The sequence below is a fragment of the Bos grunniens genome, chromosome 5, assembly GCF_055505025.1.
Source record: "Bos grunniens cultivar Pamir isolate PY7600 chromosome 5, Bosgru_T2T1.0, whole genome shotgun sequence".
NCBI classification, from domain to species: domain Eukaryota; kingdom Metazoa; phylum Chordata; class Mammalia; order Artiodactyla; family Bovidae; genus Bos; species Bos grunniens.
This window is the reverse complement of record NC_141169.1, coordinates 48,452,159-48,472,172: the sequence shown is the minus strand read 5'-3', so window position 1 is coordinate 48,472,172 and position 20,014 is coordinate 48,452,159.

The following is a 20,014-nucleotide window of genomic DNA, read 5'->3' as shown; positions in this document are numbered from 1 at the left end:
ACTCTTCGCATGAGGTGGCCAAAGTACTGGAGTTTCAGCCTTAGCATCATTCCTTCCAAAGAACAGCCAGGACCAATCTCCTTTAGAATGGACTGGTTGGATCTCCTTGCAGTCCATGGGACTCTCAAGAGTCTTCTCCAACACCACAGTTTAAAAGCATCAATTCTTCCACGCTCAGCTTTCTTCACAGTCCAACTGTCACATCCATACATGACTACTGGAAAAACCATAGCCTTGACTAGATGGACCTTTGTTGGCAAAGTAATGTCTCTGCTTTTGAATATGCTACCTAGGTTGGTCATAACTTTCCTTCCAAGGAGTAAGCATCTTTTAATTTCATGGCTGCAGTCACCATCTGCAGTGATTTTGGAGCCCAAAAAAATAAAGTCTGCCACTGTTTCCACTCTTTCCCATCTATTTCCCATGAAGTGATGGGACCAGATGCCATGATCTTTGTTTTCTGAATGTTGAGCTTTAAGCCAACTTGTTCACTCTCCTCTTTCACTTTCATCAAGAGGCTTTTGAGTTCCTCTTCACTTTCTGCCATAAGGGTGGTGTCATCTGCACATCTGAAGTTATTGATATTTCTCCCGGCAATCTTGATTCCAGCTTGTGCTTCTTCCAGCCCAGCGTTTCTCATGATGTACTCTGCATAGAAGTTAAATAAGCAGGGTGACAATATACAGCCTTGACGTACTCCTTTTCCTATTTGGAACCAGTCTGTTGTTCCATGTCCAGTTCTAACTGTTGCTTCCTGACCTGCATATAGGTTTCTCAAGAGGCAGGTCAGGTGGTCTGGTATGCCCATCTCTTTCAGAATTTTCCAGTTTATTGTGATCCACACAGTCAAAGGCTTTGGCATAGTCAATAAAGCATCTTCAAATAGAACAAAATTACAAGCAGGCAATATTGATCCCAGAAGCTAATCCTGTAATCCTGCTCACAAGTTCTAGTCACCACGTGTGCACCTTTCACCTTGAGTATTGAATATTCCCTGTTACTCTTTTGACATGTGCCTCTCGAACTTCGGTGTCTCTTATAAATACCCTTCTGATCATTGACCCCAACTTTGCTTCTGTTCCAAATACAGTTTGGGCATTAGACTTCGATCTGCCCTATAGTCTTTGTCTGTCTCCATGCTTTGTCTGAGTGCTTACCAACAAGGAGAATACCTGAGAAGAGAGAGTTGAAGGTTTTGTTCAGACTTCTGCTCAAGGCAATGGTTTGTTTAGTTAAGGCATAATGTCTCTTCCAAATGTGATGTCTACAACGAAATTCTAAGAATCATCTCCTACTCTGAAACCTTCAGGTTTGGGGGTGGAATGGAGTCTGAGATGTACATGACATTCTGATTCTAAACCATATCCATCTATTTCTTTTTAAAATTTTTTATTGAAGTATAGTTGATTTACAATGTTGTGCCAATCTCTGATGTACAGCAAAGTGACTCAGTTATACACATACAGACATTCTTTTATTTCTTAATTTTGATCAAGTCATATATGTTTTTGTGCATATCTTTATTATAGGTGCATTCATTGGAATACAAACATTTACTTATGTCACTTAAAAAAACACAATGTGTCACACTGCATTTCTATGAATGAGTTTCTTTTACAAAGGTATTAAATCACAAAAAATATTCTCCTGAGTTTTACTGAGCAAAAGTATGACACATAACCACTAAACCTCATACTAAGAAAAAGTTAGCTTAAATAAGAAATTGAAAAATCTGCCTGCAAATAATACTGTAAAAGTTTACAGTCCATCCTAACCATCAAGGATACTTTCCATAACTTTAGGGTTTGATAGTAAAATATATACACACACATACGTATGTTTCTAATAACAAAGCACTAAAGTAAAATAAACCTGCTTGTCCAAATACGGTTGCGTTTCAGTCAAAGTTTTGCTTAATATTTTGAGAAGAGCTTTCAGAAGGTAAATATTCTCAGCCTTGGATCTGATAGCAGATGTTCATGGTGCCATCTACCGGCCATTTGACTGAGAGACCTGGATTTGGCAAGTAGCAGTTTCCATAGCATAAAACAACCTTCTTATATGCACAGCACCAACATGGTAGCCCGATTTTACTTAAAATGCCCAGCTGTGCGGATTTCCTTTTTCACAAAAAAGACACCCAAATTGTTGAGTGTCACCAGAATGGTTAGGTAGCTCATTTTTGAATAGCAGTGTTTCTAACAAAACAAAGTTTAAGCTGACTTCTGCACTGGAACCATAGATGACCGTCTATGCCTTGCGCGGCCTGAGCACCATCATAAGGAAGGGGAGTTGACCTAGCCAAGGGTGTCTTCATGGAAACACCCTCTCAGGAACACAGAATGTTCCCAGTAGAGTGAAGCTGATGAGAAAAGTGGAAGTAGTGGGTGTAAGTGCTAAAATGATCATCTCTCTGTAAAGAGAGAGCAGCGGACAGACCTTGGTCCTCCCTTCAGAGGTCATGAGATTACCGCAGGCAGCAGGAGATGACTCATCTTTGCCAGTGACTTTCTGAGCAAATTCACTCTTGAGGGCCAGTCCTGGAGGGCAGGTCCAACGTTTTCTTCCTTTGTCATCTCCCCTACTGCGTGCCTGCTCTTCTTGTGGCCTCTCTCTACTTTATACTCTTCAGAAGCTAAGTTTGTCCTCCTCTTTCATGTTTTCTGTGTCTCAGCTGCAGAAGGCCTTGGTGGATGATCCACACATCACTAATGAGCCCAATTATCATCCTGCCTGGCCCCCAGTGGAGCTGCTCTGAGTTTGAAGCTCCCAGAGGCCTGGATGCTATCGAATGTGAGCCCATGGCAGCCACAGCAGGCAGGCTTCAGAGCCTTCCCAGCTGTTCAGCAAGCCTGGGACTGAGCAGCCGTGGTCCTTTCACACAAATCAGGAAGTATCCTGTAGGTCTCTGCACGGAGACCACCTAATCAGACTCCTGAAGTCTTTTTTTTTGTTAAAGAATCTATGAAGAAAGTGCTTTCCAGAAATTAAATTAAATTCCAAACCTGATGTATATTTTGAGGCTAGAATTCAAGATTCTGAGAGGAGGATAGGGTCCCTCTTGAGCCAAATGTCAACTTGCCCCCTTTTAAACGCTATGCTTCCCAGGTGGTGCTAGTGGTAAAGAACCTGCCTGCCAATGCAGGAGACAGAAGAGCCGCGGGTTTGATCCCTGGGTTGGGAAGATGCCCTGGAGGAGGGCATGGCAACCCACCCTCATAGTCTTTCCTGGAGAATCCCATGGACAGAGGAGCCTGGTGGTCTACGATCCACAGAGTTGAAAAGAGTTGTACGTGACTAAAGCAACTTAGCACAAATGCTATGGCTATCTGAGGTCTCTAAACGAGACGATGTGGAAAGTTTGGTAGAAATTAGGAATCAAAGACAATTTCTTCATCCTTTCACATCAAACACAGGTCTACCTGCATGTCCTAAAAATACTGAAAAGAGTTAACACAATAATATTGGATGCATATTGATGATTTTAGCAATCACCCCCTCCTGAGAAACAAAAATGGAAACTTGAATGGATCTAAGTGTTTATAAGAGCACAAAGTATTAAATCCCAGACTACGACAAGAGTTTAAAACAACAGGTTCTACAAGCATGAGTGACTTTTAAAATAAAGTTTGTACCCAAACATTGTTTTATTTTCAAAGGCTAGTCTCACTTCATCTGGCACACTAAAAGAGCTTGGAAATAAAATGGTTGTTTTTGAAAGAAAATCTAAAGACATTCTTCTAAAATCCAACTGATACTCAGAAGATAAATGTAATGTTCAGGAGATAAATGGAAGACTTATTACTGGAAAGAAAACAGTCATTTTTCTACCTACGGTATCTGGGTTATACATACAAGAAATCTTTTAGAAAGGGATAAGTCTTCAATAATTTAACTAGAAATGGTGGGATACTTCCCTGGCAGTCCAGTGGTTAGGACTCTGCACTTTCATTGCAGTGGGCAAGGGCTCAGTTCTTGGTTGGGGAACTAAGATCCTGCATGCTGCATGGCATGGCCAAAAAAAAATTTTTTTTTAATGGAAGTATACAAAATAGATTTGTGGTGCACAGAGAAAGAAAACAAGATAAAATAGTGACATCATTGACACTGTCCATTTGTTAGGGAAGCACACCGAAACTGCCCTCCCTGGCCAGGCACCATAGTAACTATTGGCATGAGGTGTTTTACCACAGGAGGTCCTAGTAAGGGAAATGGAACGAATAAGCCACCACCAACCAGAAGAGTTCAGGAAAGATCAAAAGGAGATACCACTGTGTCTGACCACATCCCAGAATCCCTCTCACTGGGATCCATCTTGGCTGAGCACTGTGCACACCACCAAGAAGGACACTTGAGTCAGAATGACTGGCCAAAGGCTATCTGGAAATTAATCCCATCACCAGAAAACCCAAGACTGCGAGCCATGCTGCAGAGCAGTTCTGGGCTCCCGTACCTTACTGCTCTCTACCCGGGCACCCTTTCCCAATAAAAGCTCTTGCTTTGTCAGCTCATTGTCTCCTCAGACAATTCATTTCCAAGTGCTAGACAAGAGCCCACTTTCAGGCCCTGGAAGGGGTCCCCTTCCTGCAACACATTCAGAGCCCAAATCCAGCTGATATAATTTGCAAGTTTTCAATTTGATTTATTTGCAGAGAGATGATCTCTGGGTTTTTTGAGGATCAGTCTCTTGTTTCAAGTTTTCTAAATAAAACTACCAACTTGAAAGTGCTATTTTTACTATAGAAAGGAACCTGGATTATTCTAGAAGAGCACCCAAAACATGGTACACCCAAGAAAAACAGTCTCTGTTGAATTAGAATCTCAATCATACTTGCAAAGACAATGGTGAGATTATCTAGCACCACAGAGAAACTGAGGTCATGTATTTTCAGCACATAAACTCCTAACTATCCCAAGGATTGTGCCTCTCTTTTTTGAAAGAAATGTACCACGCATTTTGAATTTCCTTTGATCAATCCTGTTATTTTCGAAGGATCTAGCCATATTTCAACAGATACAAACATGGTGTGTTGAATTCAAAGGAAGAAAGAAAAAGAAAAGGGTGAGGAAGAGAGGGAGAGAAGAGAACATTCAGAGAAAAGAGAGAGGGAGAAGGAGAAAGAGAGAGAGAGATCAGAGGGGCCAGAGGAGGAGGCAGAGGATAAGACAGTGATGGGGCAGAGATACGAAATCCAAAGAGGGAGGAGGGAAAGGTGGGGGAAGCAGGAAGGACGGAGTACAGCACAAGAAAGGTGAGAAAGGTAAAAGAAAAAAAAAAGCAAGGGAGAAAGGGTAGAAAAAGAGACAGGGAGAAAAATTACCCTGGAATAGAGGGGAATGAGGGATTCCCTGGTGGCTCAGAGACCAACTGCCAATGCAGGAGACACAGGAGAAGGAGACGAGAGTTTGATCCCTGGGTCGGAAAGATTCCCTGGAGAAGAGAATGGCAACCCACTCCAATATTCTTGCCTGGAGAATTCCATGAACAGAGGAGCCTGGTGGGCTACAGTCTGAGGACTTGGACACGACTGAAAACACGAGCACATACACACACACATACACACACACTCTCTCTCTCTCTCTCTCTTTGAATGAGAGAGTCAAAGAAAGGTAGTAACAGATGGATCCCTGGAGAGGCTGAGGAACAAAGGTAATGACCTGGTTACCCAGCTGTTTAGAATCTCAGCAGGTCCGAAATGGAAGGAATATTATAGAACATCTCGTCCAACCCTTCAGAGTACACATTCTGAAATAGAGCGCAGGGGAAGTTAAATTACTAAACGTAAGTCACATACCTAGATATCATTGTTGAAAATAAGTCACAGAAACAAAACAAACAGGCACCACAGCTTTTGGATCATCATATATAAGCACTTGAGCAGCCTCCTTGAGCTTCAGACGGCTGTTGGATTAGTCTGAGATATGGAACCGAGCACCCGCATCGGAGGGTGGTCCGCGTGCCGAGAGGATGCAGAGGCAATCGTGATCCAGCCTCCTCTGAGGTCATCACTCGGCTCGAAGTGAATTCCCAGTGCAACCGACAGCTCCATAATCAAATAGAAGTATCAGAAACCAAGAGCAATAATAACAAAACTCTAATCCCTCTGGTATTTAGAGGAGGATAGGAGCTTGAACTCTAAGGTCAGACTGCCTCCGTGTGAATCCTCACTGAGCCGCTGTCCTGTGACCTTAGCGAACATTTTCTTTACCTCAGTTCCCTAGCCGGAAAATTGAGGTAATCACAGTATTGCCAGCTCAGTGTTGCTGTGAGGATTAATTAAAACAATCCGTGGACCCTGTTGACGACAATACCTGGCGCACCAAACACAAATGGTTTGGGATTCTTGTTGGACCGTTTCAGCTTCAGCGCCACCCAGCTGTATTTAAAGTATGGAACTGACTACTTCATTTTTGTAAAATACCTGATTATGAAAACGCCTTTGGCATTTATTTTGAATGAATGAGGAGGACGAGTACTAAGCTGGCATCAAGCCACTTTAAACCTCTTTCTTAGAAGACCTCTGAGGTGAGATTTTCCAAGCACTAGTTACCTAGTTTTGAGACTTCAATGTCCAATGTTATTAGTTATGAAGGATAAACCTAATTCGGCATTTGACTTGATTGGCTGCAGACCTGCTGAAGGTGATTTGCTTTGAAAGGAAAATGGAAACAAAGGCAAGACTTCTTAATTTACAAACATTAATGTTGATCTGTTGCTTTTACTATTAAAATAGCCTTCTATCCATTTCAGCTGAGGTGCTGATCCCTTGGTGACCACCTCCACATCTTTAATGTCACTTCTGAGTGCTCTTTTATTACAGGAAGTGGGGCAAATCAGTGGGGAGGCTGATTAGAATCCCCTTTAGAGGCAAGTGGATAAAAATGAGATTAGGGAATGTGAGCGCATCTCTAAATCACTGCACTTGCCCAAACCAATTACATTTAAATGTGCCTTCTCCTCCAGTCCAAAGAGTGAGCAGTGATTCAGGAAAGAAGAGACCCAAACTCTGAGGTAAGCTATTGTCAGTCACTTCACACACACACACACACACACACACACACACACACAGTATGCGTGACTTTCCTCAGATGAAGTGGTATTTTCCCTTTGCAACTTCTTCAGATGTTCTAGCTTTCCAATAACAATACTTCCTATTTATGGTGCACAGTTTCGGGTACTGGGCTGAGGTTTAAATGTGTAATTTCATTTAAGCATCATAACAAACCTGTGATACGGATAGTGTTGCCCCTTTAAAGATGAGGAAACGAAAGCTCCGAGGATAAAAATATTGATAATAATAGTTACTTTTTAAAACACTAACATGTGCTAGATGGTTTTACACACACTGCTTCATCTAATCTTTAATGATTTTGTGAGATAGATTTTTGTCCCCGTTTTAAAGGTGAGGAGAATGTAGCTTATGATTATTTATAATAGTTACGATTTATTACATACTAATTATGTACTGTGATAATCACTGTATCACATTTTATATATATATATTATCTTTTTAAAATTTATTTATTTATTATTTTGGCTGCACTGGGTCTTCACTGCTGCTCGTGAGATTTCTCTAGTTGTCGTGAGTGGGGGCTACTCTTCTTGTTGCGGTGTCTTCTCTGGCTGTGGAGAATAGACTCTAGAGCTTGAGGCCCCAGTAGCTGTGGCGCACAGGCTTAGTTGCCCCAAGGCATGTGGGATCTTTCCGGACCCGAAATGGAACCTGTGTCCCCTGCATTGGCAGGCAGATTCTTAACCACTGGACCACCACCAGGGAAGTTCCCACAGTATCTTTTTAATTCTTACAACCTAGTGATGTAAATCTTATCATCAGTTCAGTTCAGTTGCTCAGTCATGTCCAACTCTTTGCAACCCCATGGACTGCAGCATGCTAGACTAAATGACGGTACAGCAAGAAGATGATTTGCTCAATATCGTTCAACTAAGACAAGTTGAAGCCAGGATTTTAACCAAGATTTAGGTAATTCCAAAGCCTAAATTCCATACTTAACCTGTACCATGCACTATCCCTATTTCATTGCTTTTCTAACTTTGCGCTTATTTTTCCCCTTATTTCCATTTAATGTAATGTAAATGACATTATGAAAGAAACTTCAGATCTGGAAAACATGAATTCAAAACCAGTTTGAAGGGGCTCCCACTGTCTAAATCTGGGACAATTTGAGCATCAAAATAAAAAATGACTGTAATGGATTATGATCCTTTTGATAAGAATTCATGAGTCCACGCTGATATGAATAAATGAAGAGGAAGTTCTTCCTCAAAGTAGAAAAACTGTCAATAAATACAGAAAGAATGATGTAATTAGAAAACCACCATAGTGGCAATCACCACAGTAATAATTAACTCTCGTGAGAAACATCGGTGGATGTCAAAACTAGTGAGTGGAAGTGGAGTGAGGAATATAGTCTCAAAGTATCTCCCCACAAAGCATTTATTAATACAAGAGGGAAAATACTTTTACAATAGAGACACAGGGCAGACACCATAGTCTTAATCAAGAGGTCAAAGCTAATACCGCCAGTCACAGGACAGACACCACATGCCTCTCAATAAAATACAATAAAGAGAATACAGCATCCATGATATCATAGCCAAAAATGCATCCTGGGGCCTAATCATGAGAAAACATCAGAAAAACACAAATAGAAGGACAGTTTACAAAATGACAAGTGTATAATTTTTTTAAATGTCAAGATCATGGAAAGATTGATGACATGTTCCAGAACAAAGAGACTGAAAACACAACTGAGTATAACATGTGGCCCTGGATTAGAGTCTTTGTTATTCAAGGCATCACTGGGAAAACTGGCAACATTTAAATGGGGTTTTAGGTGAAGAATATACATTTCTTTTTACCTTTCTTGCAAATTTTCTCTAAGTTTGAAATCTGTCAAATAAAAGGTATTCTTTAAAAAATTCAGCCACTCTCCATGTGACCTTGGGCAAGTCAATGAACTTCCCTGAGTTTGTTTTTTGTTCTGTAAAAGTGGGAAATAATTCAATAGTTTCATTGAGGCCACCAGTGAGATGGTATATGAAAAATATTGGGCATTTATCAAGGGAATCTATAAACACTTGTTCCCTTTTTTGGCCTGTTTACCTAATACTTTGAACTTGACCTTTTAGGGGTGAGGGTTGAGAAGAAGAGCATGACTTATGCTTTGTTTTACAAGGTGAACAAGTCACAGCATTAGAAACATTCCAGAAGTTCCAAGTCTGATGCTCTACCTTGGGTGACCTTGTCTGCTTGGAAACTATCATTCCATTGGGCAGTGCTTCCAAAATTGGGGTCCTTATTTTATTCTTTTTTTATCCTTTTATTCCTTTTTATTCTGGGAGACCCAGAGAGTTTTTTGGAGTAAATTTTGTGTTTTCATTTAAATTAATGTAAACTAATTAATTAAAATTAATGTAATCTTATCAGCATGAGCTGATCATAGTTAATTAAGTGACTTTCAGTGCCCACGTTTGCAATTGTCTTTCAAATTCCAAGCCCACATTTACAACAGTGCTTACAACTGTTTAGAAACCAAAGAGTCCCACTTTTGTTATCACAGGCTAGTGAGAAAAAGAAGTGGATTCTATCGGTAATTTATGAATTCACACCAAGTGAAGGCTGCTGCTAGCAAATACAAAGCACCGTGTGACTACCAAAGAGATGTTCCTTCCTTAAGACATCTTATTTCCATCTATCCAACAAACTGTTCTCCTATAAACAATAAACATAACAAATTAGTAGATATGCTGCTAGAAAGTGATGTGTTATCGAAAAAGAAAAAATAGAGCAAACTGAAGAGCATCAGAAATACTGGCTCAGGATCAGGGAGCAGTATCGGTTCAGTATTACATTTATTGGCCTGGTACTTCCCCGGTGGTCCAGTGGCTAAGACTCCGCACTTCCAGTGCAGGAGGCCTAGGTTCAATCCCTGGTCAAGGAACTAGATCCCACATGCCACAACTAAGACCAAACAAAACCAAATAACCCTGGGGTCATCAAAAGAGACCCTAAGAGAGGTAAGAAGTGGCAAGATTCTGGGTTTCTTTAGAAGGTAGAACCAACTGAATTTGCTTAGAGATTGGAAAGGGATGTGAGAGAAAGATAAGACTTATTGATGACTCCGAGGTTATCAACCTGAAAGATAGATTTTCCAATCACTGAAAAAGACAAGGCTGAGAGTAGAGCAGTTTTAGAAAGGCATACTGAGTTTCAGATGTCTGTTAGTTATCCAAAGGGATATATGAATATGGAGCTCAGAACTGGCCAGCAATGAAAGTGGGCTGCCCTTGGTATAGACAGCCCTAAGTCTACAAAGTGATGAAAAGGGAATATAAGCAAATAGAGAAGAATACAAAAGAATGAGCCCTGGGAATCTACTGTTGAATGCTTGGGGAGAGAAGGATCTACAAAAGAAACTTAGAAGGAATATTCAGGGCCGTGCCATGCTCAGTCGCTCAGTTGTTCAACTCTTTTGCAATGCCAGGGACTGTAGCCCACCAGGCTCCTCTGTCCAAGGAATTTTCAGTCAAGAATACTGGAGTTGGCTGTCATTTCCTACTCCAGGAGATCTTCCTGACCCAGGGATTGAACCCGCGTCTCTTGCGTCTTCTTCACCGGCAGGCAGATTCTTTACCATTGTGCTACCTAGGAAGGCCAATATGCAGTGAGGCAAGCAAATAATCATAAGATGTCTTAGAAGGCAGATGAAGACAAAGATTATTGATCCGGTTCTTCACTCACCTGTAAGAGGACTATACCCCCATACCATTTGCCATGTAGCTTTATAATGCCTGCCCACTGCAGGTGAGGGTACTTCCCACCTCCACTGGGCCTGGGTACATGACTCATTTCCAGTGGGTGTGAATGAAGCAGAGGCTTGAAGTGCACTTGCATGATTTGCTCTATGTCTTGCATTCCTGGCATTTCCCATGAGATGAACATGTTCTAGGTGGCTGCTGGTTGAACGAAAATGAAAGACTGGTGGAGCACACTTGAACCCAACCTGTACCCCAGATCTGCTCTATCTAACTTGCAGGCCTGTGAGCACAGGAAATAAATGTACTCTTGCAAGCCACTGACTTTGTGATACATCACTGAAGTGATCACTGACTATCATAACCACAGAGAAGTCCCCAGGAACACTTATACAAGCCAAAGAGATTAGTATGATTTAGATAAATGATGTGACGTTTCTTGCACCTGCATGATATGGTGTAAATTCACTCCTGCCAGTGTGTGTGATTGCGTGTGTGTGTGTGTGTTCTAATATTTCTCAGTTGATGTTCATGGCCAGGCCCAGGAACTGCTACACTAGGTAACCTCCAAGGTGTTTTCCAAATTCTCAAACTTCATGATTCAACACGATCCAGCTTGTGCCATTTATTCACTGTGTTACATGTAGCCCCTCCATTCTGACAGCTTCTGCTTTAAGTCAGGCAGAGGTCACCGTGTGCCCCTATGCTTTGGTGCCATTACTTCTGAGATCCTTGGCAATCAGCAAATTCAAGAGGCCCCCAACTTTTTAGAGGCTTATGCACAGCCTTTAGGTGATGGGGAAGGAGGTGCATACAAAGATGGAAGCGGGTGTGGCATGAGTTACCGCAGGATTCAGGGAGGAGCAGAGAAGATGGTTCAGAGAAGGCAATGGCACCCCACTCCAGTACTCTTGCCTGGAAAATCCCATGGACGGAGGAGCCTGGTAGGCTCCAGTCCACGGGGTCGCTAAGACTCGGGCACAACTGAGCGACTTCACTCACTTTTCACTTTCAGGCATTGGAGAGGGAAATGGCAACCCACTCCAGTATTCTTGCCTGGAGAATCCCAGGGACAGAGGAGCCTAGTGGGCTGCCGTCTATGGGGTCGCACAGAGTCGGACATGACTGAAGCGACTTAGCAGCAGCAGCAGCAGCAGAGAAGATGGTTGGCACTGCACAATCCTGGGTTTCCAGGTCAAATGACTGCTTGTAATAAATTGGGAAGGGGGAAATAGGTCAAATTTTGATTAATAGTACCAACGTGGAAAATAAAAGTTCCATACTGGGAATATTGGATAGACATTAGGGACTCCCCTGGCTGTCCAGAGATTAGGACTCCGTGCTTCCAGTGCAGGAGACATGGGTTCAATTCATGGTCAGGGAACTAAGATCCTGCGTGCTGAGTGGCGTGGCCAAAAATAAGTGCCGTCCCAAAGGTTATACAGTGGTCTGTACTCTGCATTGTGGATAGATATGATCACTTAAGAGATACTTGGTTGATTTGTCACTTGAATAGAAGACCTAAGATAGAGGAAAAATGAAACTAGGTGGAATATTTGAAAGTCTCACCATCACAGATATTCCATTGATGTACTGGAAATTCCTAGACAGGGCCTGACCTTAAATGTAGATAGATATTGGGAAAATAACTGCTGTGATATCTGTCTCTCTCTTTTTAAACAAGCTCCCTGTAACTTTTGGAGAGCAGATGAAGTTAGTGGGAGATAAATTCCACCTTTTGGGAAACTCTTAAGCACTTTTAAAGTTGCAGTTCATCTTAATAAGGCATCAATATAGAAAGGCAACCAGTACTCACATGAGCCTGGAAAGAATTCTTCCTATCTAAAGAGACTGAAGCTAGATTGTATTAGAAAGGCATTTCCCTCTTTATCTTTAGAGATTTTTTAGAATTCCTTCTTTTATTATTATTTCCTTCTCTTTCTCTCCTGGAAGGCTCATCTCTTCCTACTTTTTTACTGATCCATCTCAGCCTACTCCAAAGCAAGACAGCTTAGGTTTAGATAGATCACAGACTGAATTTCATTGTTCAACGACTGTAAGACAGGCATAAGGATCCTAGAAGCACTCTAACTTTTCTTAAACATTTTAGTATCTTTCTTAGGTAACCTTTAATTGTAATTCAGGTGGTATCTGGGTGTGCATGTGTGTAGGTACATGTGGAACTAAAAATATTACATGTATATATTCATTTTTATTTTTTGGCTGAACTGTAAGGCTTGTGGGATCTTAGTTCCCTGACCAGGGATTGAACTTGAGCCCCCCTGCAGTGGAAACTCAGAGTCTTAACCACTGGACCACCAGGGAAGTCCCAGTGACAACATATTTTTAAAACATAAAACAACTTTCTTCAAAAATATACCTGCTATTAAGTGACCCTAGGAGGCCATATGAGTATTTCAGCTTTGAGGTATTTGTTCATCAAAATATTTCTAAAGGCTGGTTACACTGACAGGAATATAGTCATTTGACAATATAATCTCTGTTGGGTTCATCAATCTCAGTTAAATAAACCAATTTAAGCTAAATAAAATTACGGTGCAAACATACAATGGAAAGTATTCCTGACTCAGCCGCTGTTAAAAAGAATTATTTAGCTCACCTCCAGGACACATTAATAAGTGAAAAAAGACAGATGCAACAGTGTGCGGTGTGCTACCATTTATATGAGAGGAAAAAAGAATATATATGTATATGTTTATAAAAGCACAAAATATTTCTGAAAGAACACATAGGAAACTTTGACTGTGGTGGGTAGAGAGAGTGTGGCCGGGGGAGGAGGAATGGAAGGATAGAAACCTAAGCGTGCCTGTCTTTGAATTTATCATGCATATGACATCCACTCCACAAAAAAGCAAAATAATCAGAAAGAAGTCTCCCGGGTCCCCTTTTGAGTTGTCACGTGGTAGAGTGCTCCATGGGTGGCTCTAGTGGTAAAGAATCCACCTGCCAATGCAGGAGATACAGGTTCAATCCCAGGGTAGGGAAGTTCCCTTGGAGAAGGAAATGGCAACTCCAGTCTTCTTGCCTGGAGAATCCCATGGACAGAGGAGCCTGGTGGGCTACGGCCCATGGGGGTACAAGGAGTTGGACATGACTGAGCAACTGAGCACCATGGGAGCACAAAGGGTTGTTGACACAAGGTCAAACTTTGGGGTGAACCAGGTTAAGATTTGAATCCACATGTTAACTGAGAGGCTTTCTGTGGGTCCCTTAACTTCCCTGAAGTTCTCTCCTCTGTGAAATGGCGGAAATGATAACTACTTTAGGGAAGGAATGGAAAAACACAGCAGGCACTCAGAAAACCCTAACTCCGATTCCCTCCTAGCATGTAGGAAGGGACTTGCTTTGGTTATATGATGTCCTTAATAATTTTTAAAGAGTTAATTGATTGCAGGCTGTCCCTTTTCATCTCTGCCACATTCAAAGGTTATAAAAAAGTCTTTAATGAGGAATGCCTCCCTATGCCACAGGGAGCAGACCTTGGTGCCTCAAAATCAAGATCCCAATTGAGGCATTACCATGAGAGAAAAGGTGGGTTTGAAGGCAAAAGAGGGAAAGAAACTTTTACTACTTGTCTTGGTACATGAAATTTCACCATTAAACTTCTCTTTTATATCCCAGTGGCTAGTAAATCCCTAGCAGCCTTGGTATAGATGATACTTAAACCTCATCTGCTAACACTTTGTAGGGAATTAGTTTAAGCAATTAAAATCTTTCCCTTCCCCAAACACCACCACCCATAAAACAGAGGACCAGTGAAAGGGGTGGCCAAGAAGCCCCTAGCCCAGCACCAACTGCAAGTTAATTTTAAAAGTACCTTGCCTCAAGACCCTTTACTGCCATCTGCTGGAAAACTGTAGGTATGAACTATCCAGGTTCATTGGAGACAATGGCCCTCTGGGAATTGGGAGCCACAGAGCCTGCACAAACGGAAGCTCAAATAGTAAAGAATCTGCCTGCGAGGCAGGAAACCAGGGTTCGATCCCTGGGTTGGAAAGTTCCTCTGGAGAAGGGAATGGCAATCCACTTCAGTATTCTTGCCTGGAGAATTCTATGGACAGAGAAGCCTGGCGGGCTACAGTCCAGTCCGTGGGGGTCACAAAGAGTCAGACACGACTGAGAGACTAACAACAGTCCACAAACCTGCACGACTGTGAGCAACACCTCAAAACAAGCTTCACAGTTTTGCCAAGGCACAACTCTTGCAGCATACACAATTGATGAGTGGCTGTCACCTTTAGGTATGGGTCTTGCATGAATTCTTTGCAAGGACTCTCCTTGTGCACTGATGGTACTGGATTAAACACTGCTCCCTTTTCCCAGAACCTTTAGACTGAGAATATCATTTTAAAGAGCCTTCATCAGTCCATGACCTTCCCAGGTGAAAAAGTTTTTAAGGAGTGTGAATTCATCTTTCCATCATTGTTTGAGGCAGCACCATAAACTGTGACAGTCAAGCGAAGGCCAATGGAATGCAAGCTCTGTGGATGGGAAACAGATCTGTCTAGGTGCCATCAAAGCATGGAACTGGCCATTAGTAACTCTGCTGAGGTCTCGGGTGCTGGGGAGCAGGAGGAGGAGAAGAGGGGGAAGAAGTCCTATGGGGCTCACATAGCCAGCCAGCTCCTCATCTCAAAGACAGAAATGAGGTTTGGCTTCATTTCAGCCCACTGATTGCTTTATTTCAAATTACCCTAACTACTTAGCATGGTAAATTAAGTTGAAACCCCCAAAAGTTTGCAGAGGATGTCATCTAATCTGATTAAAAGGAATATTCCCGTCACAAGCGAGGGAGGAAATGGAAATTACGCTGAGTGCACTGCTATTAAATAATTTGCATAGACTTGCATATGCTATACATCAGAAAAGCATATGCTCTTTAGATTTAATGAAATAATTTTTCTTCTCTAAAGACTGTTATAGTCTCTGTCCTTCCCTATCTGTCTTTTTCTTTTCTCATCTGTCTCTTCTTGAATGTTAAAATTATTTCATGGGAAGAGTACATGGTTATGCACAAATTACATGAAATATGCTAATAACCTTCCTGCTGGCAGGGCTGGGAGGTCTTGAAACTCCACTCTCAAACTTCCCATGTACCCTCCCCATTTCCCCAACTCCACCCTATCCCCTCATATAATTAAAGGCTCCCTTTACAGCCCTTAAAAGGTTGACTTAATTCATTTGGGGCTTCCATTGATGGGGGAGGGTGGTCAAAACCAAACCTTTGACTCTACTTTTCAAGTCATGTTTTCCTAACCCTTAAGGAACAGCACCTAAATCAAAATGAAAAGGAAAGGAAAAATCTCCAACATGCTCATGTCATCTCTATCTGTTGAGTCTATGACGCTGCCATTGTGGTTGTAAGTGTACAATAATCAGCCTTGAAAGATTCTGTACCTGCTCCGCTTTTCCAGGTTCAAAGCCCTTGAACGCTGGCTGCTGTTAAAGGGTCACCCCCATTTTTATCAGTGGAGACAAGGAAGCCCAGATAGGTGAACACGATGCCTTAGTGGTGGTGGGGGGTGGGGGACGGGGGATGAAATCTATCTATTTTTGTATTCTCCGTGGATAGTCACTAGTTTGGGGTAATATTTTAGCAGATCTCATGTTCAGTTGTAATGTAGCCAACAGAGGAATTCTAGTGAATTCCCCAACAAAATTACATTAGGATCAAATGTGATCGTTATAAACACTATCCAGATGTTGAGGATGGACTGGATATAACTCTTTAAGCCCCAAATTACAGTATAATAAATGCAAGCATGGGGATCTGCCAATACATCTGAATTTCGTGTCGGAAACCAGGTCTGACCTTAATTTAACTCTATAAGGAACTAAGAGTTTCCCCACTTGGATAGTCAGGATGAATCCAAAGATCTCCAAGTGCTATATTGTCACAAGTTTTATCACTTACTTGAAGAATGACTGTATCAGATTCTGGAGTCAAGCCAATCTTAGTGCAAGCGTTTTATTAACACATTTAGAAAGGAAACAGAATTGCAAATATAGAAATAACCCAATGAAATACAATGTAATATTAAAAATACATTTGTCCTTGGTAAATCTCACAGAGTTAAGATACTATAATAAGCACTAAAATACTTTATTATATAAACCAGGGTTGCAAACTAGCAGGGCTCACAGAGAAAGATAAAATTTAGCAAGGAAAAACTTCATCCTTTGTCCCTGAATTTTTTTTCCTTATATTCAGGGCTGATATAAATGGATAACTTTGTATTGTAGCTCAAGATCAGCACTGAATGTATCCTAATTAGAATGTTGGTGGTTATAAGGGAAGGTGACTATTTTAAATATTCTAATGTTGATATTTTTTAAAAGCAGGCACTCTGGAAAGCTAGAATTCATAGACTAACCAAGCTGTTAAGCAGTAAACTATAGCATACTTACTAGCTGCATAATGTTGTGCTGATGTTGCTGAAAGAAATAGAAAGTATTGGGCTGGCCAAAAAGTTCATTCATGGTTTTCCCTTAAGCTGTAACAAAATACCCAAGTGAACTTTTTGGCAAACCCATTTAAAAAACAAAAATGATTTAGGGAGTGCCAAGTATGCATCAAGTTCTTAAAGAAATGTTTTTTGTCTGGATATATCAAACCATAGAATGGTCTCCTCCCTGCAGAAACTTAAAATATAGTGCCAAAGACATGAGATTTGCAGCCCCCTAAATTCAGAAGTCAAATCCCAAACAAAATACTAGATGAGACAAGTAGAGTACAGCACTGAGGGGCACTGGGTGGCTCCTACCACCAGCTTGCCAAACAACAACACAAAAGCTATTTGTAGCCGTCAAAACGTATTGATAAACACATGAAATCAGCTACCAAAAAAAACATGTGAAACCTGCATTATAATTGTTAAACATAAGAGTATTTTTTTAAATCACATATTTGTTTGCAAAAAGAAATTAAAGATCTGTGGTAAAGAATCTGCCTGCAATGTGGGAGACCTGGGTTCTATCCCTGGGTTGGGAAGATCCCCTGGAGAAGGGAACAGCAACCCACTCCAGTATTCTGGCCTGGAGAATCCCATGGACAGAGGAGCCTGGTAAGCTACAGTCCATGGGGTTGAAGAGAGTTGGACATGACTGAGTGACTTTAACTTTCACCACCATATTTATATGGTCCATGACCTCCCCCTCTGCTCCTTCTCAACCTTTGTCCTCAACAATTTTCTCACTCAGTATATGACTCTGAGGCAGACAAAGTGTACAAAGGCATTTCAAGAATGGAAGGGTGTCTGAGAAAGAAGGACTTGGATGGGCCAGCACCATGGGCTTCAAAATATTCTCAACAGAACCATCTAAGTGTCCATAGATAGATGAATAGATAAACAATTTGTGGTATATCCATACAATAGAATATTATTCAGCCCTTAAAATCAAAGTCTGACACATGCCACAACCTGGAAAACATTATGCTAAGTGAAAGAAGCCAGTCACGGAAGAATGAACACTGTATAATTCCATGTGTATGGGGTATACTTAGAACAAGCAAATTCGTAGAGACAGAAAGTCAAATAATGGTTACTGGAGGCTGAGAGGATGGTGGAATGGGGAGTTTTTGTTTATGGGGACAGAGTTGCTGTTTCGGATGGTGGAAAAGCTTCTGGAAATGGATTGTGGTAATGGTAGCACCACATCTTGAATGTACTTAAGACCAACTGAACTGTACACTAAAAAATGGATTAATTGGTAAATTTTATATTATGTAATATTCACCATTAAAGAAAAGATAGTCTCAGGGAAAAGACAATGGAAGCCAAGGTGCCTGGCAGAGGTGTCTGGAGTACACAAGGGAAAGATGAGTGAGTGCTGGTAGAACAGGATTGCAGAAAACAGACTTCCTCCCAGGGTCAGGTAACTGTAGAAAATGGGAGGGCGGAGGGAATTTACAAGTGTCTGACCCGCCTAAAGGCAATATTCAATTAAAAAGCAAAGCAAACACTGCACAAAGCATCTTCTGGGCAAGGATACCAGTTTTTCAGTCCTGTCATCAGCCATCAATGTGATGTTAGAACTAAAATAAATATTTACTGTGGGGTTTCTATTTCTAAGCATATGCTACCAGAAACTGGAGCTAGAACTTGGGGAGTAAAGGAGAGAGAAGAGGAGATATGTAACAACGAAACAACTACCACCATTTATAGTAAACTTACTGCGTCCTACATAGGCACTGGAAGTGTTTTACATGTATTTTCTTATTTAACCCTCTCAAGCGCCTGTGAGGTAGGAATTATATTTATCCCCACGTTACAGATGCAGAAACAGAGGTATAAAGAGGTTCGGTCTCTGGCAGGCAGACAAGTGGAAGAGCCAGCTGGCCATCTGGTTCCAATTTAGGGCCTCTGCCCTCAAGGCATAAAAAAGGGTAGACCAGTAATCCTCAAACTGGAACTCTTTTTCAAACATACAGGGTTAAGAGAGACGTAAAACTGTGAAAGTAAACGAGGACACGGTAAAAAACTCATCTTATATACATATTTGAGTGGAAAATGAAGGAAGAGCACACAATGGGGCCTGAGGATTTGTTAGAGATGGAGGAAAATACCAAGAGTGTGAATGGCACCAAGTCAAAGGAAAAGAAGGTTTCACGAATTTCAGTAATATCAAAGGCTACAGAGAAAGATGGAACAAGATTAGGCTCCTACCACTAGTGAGAGTGCTGTCGCAATCCACACCAAACCTCAGGCTTTAGAAAACAAAGCTTTGCTCAAGATACACGGCCCTCACTGGGTGGCTGGAGTTCCTCTCCACACTGATGTTCTTTCTCCAGGACCTGGCAGTCACCATCTGAAGCACTGCCCTTTGCATGGGAGAGAGAATAGGAGGGTGGCTGACTAAGGCCTAGCTCATAAAAGATTTCACATATAAATGCACGTGTTACTTCTGCTCATATCTCACTGGCGGAAGCCAGCCATGTGGCCAAATCCAAATGCAGGGGATGGGGAAGTGAAATTTTACCATGAGCCTAAAAGAGATCAGAAATATTTGGTGGACAGCTCTGCTAACTACCCATGAGGAGTCTCAATTACAATACACCCCCAAATGTTTACATTGCTCCCCAGATTAAAAACTTACCTCCATTATCTCACAGATCAGATCAGTCGCTCAGTTGTGTCCGACTCTTTGCGACCCCATGAATCGCAGCACGCCAGGCCTCCCTGTCCATCACCAACTCCCGGAGTTCACTCAGACTCA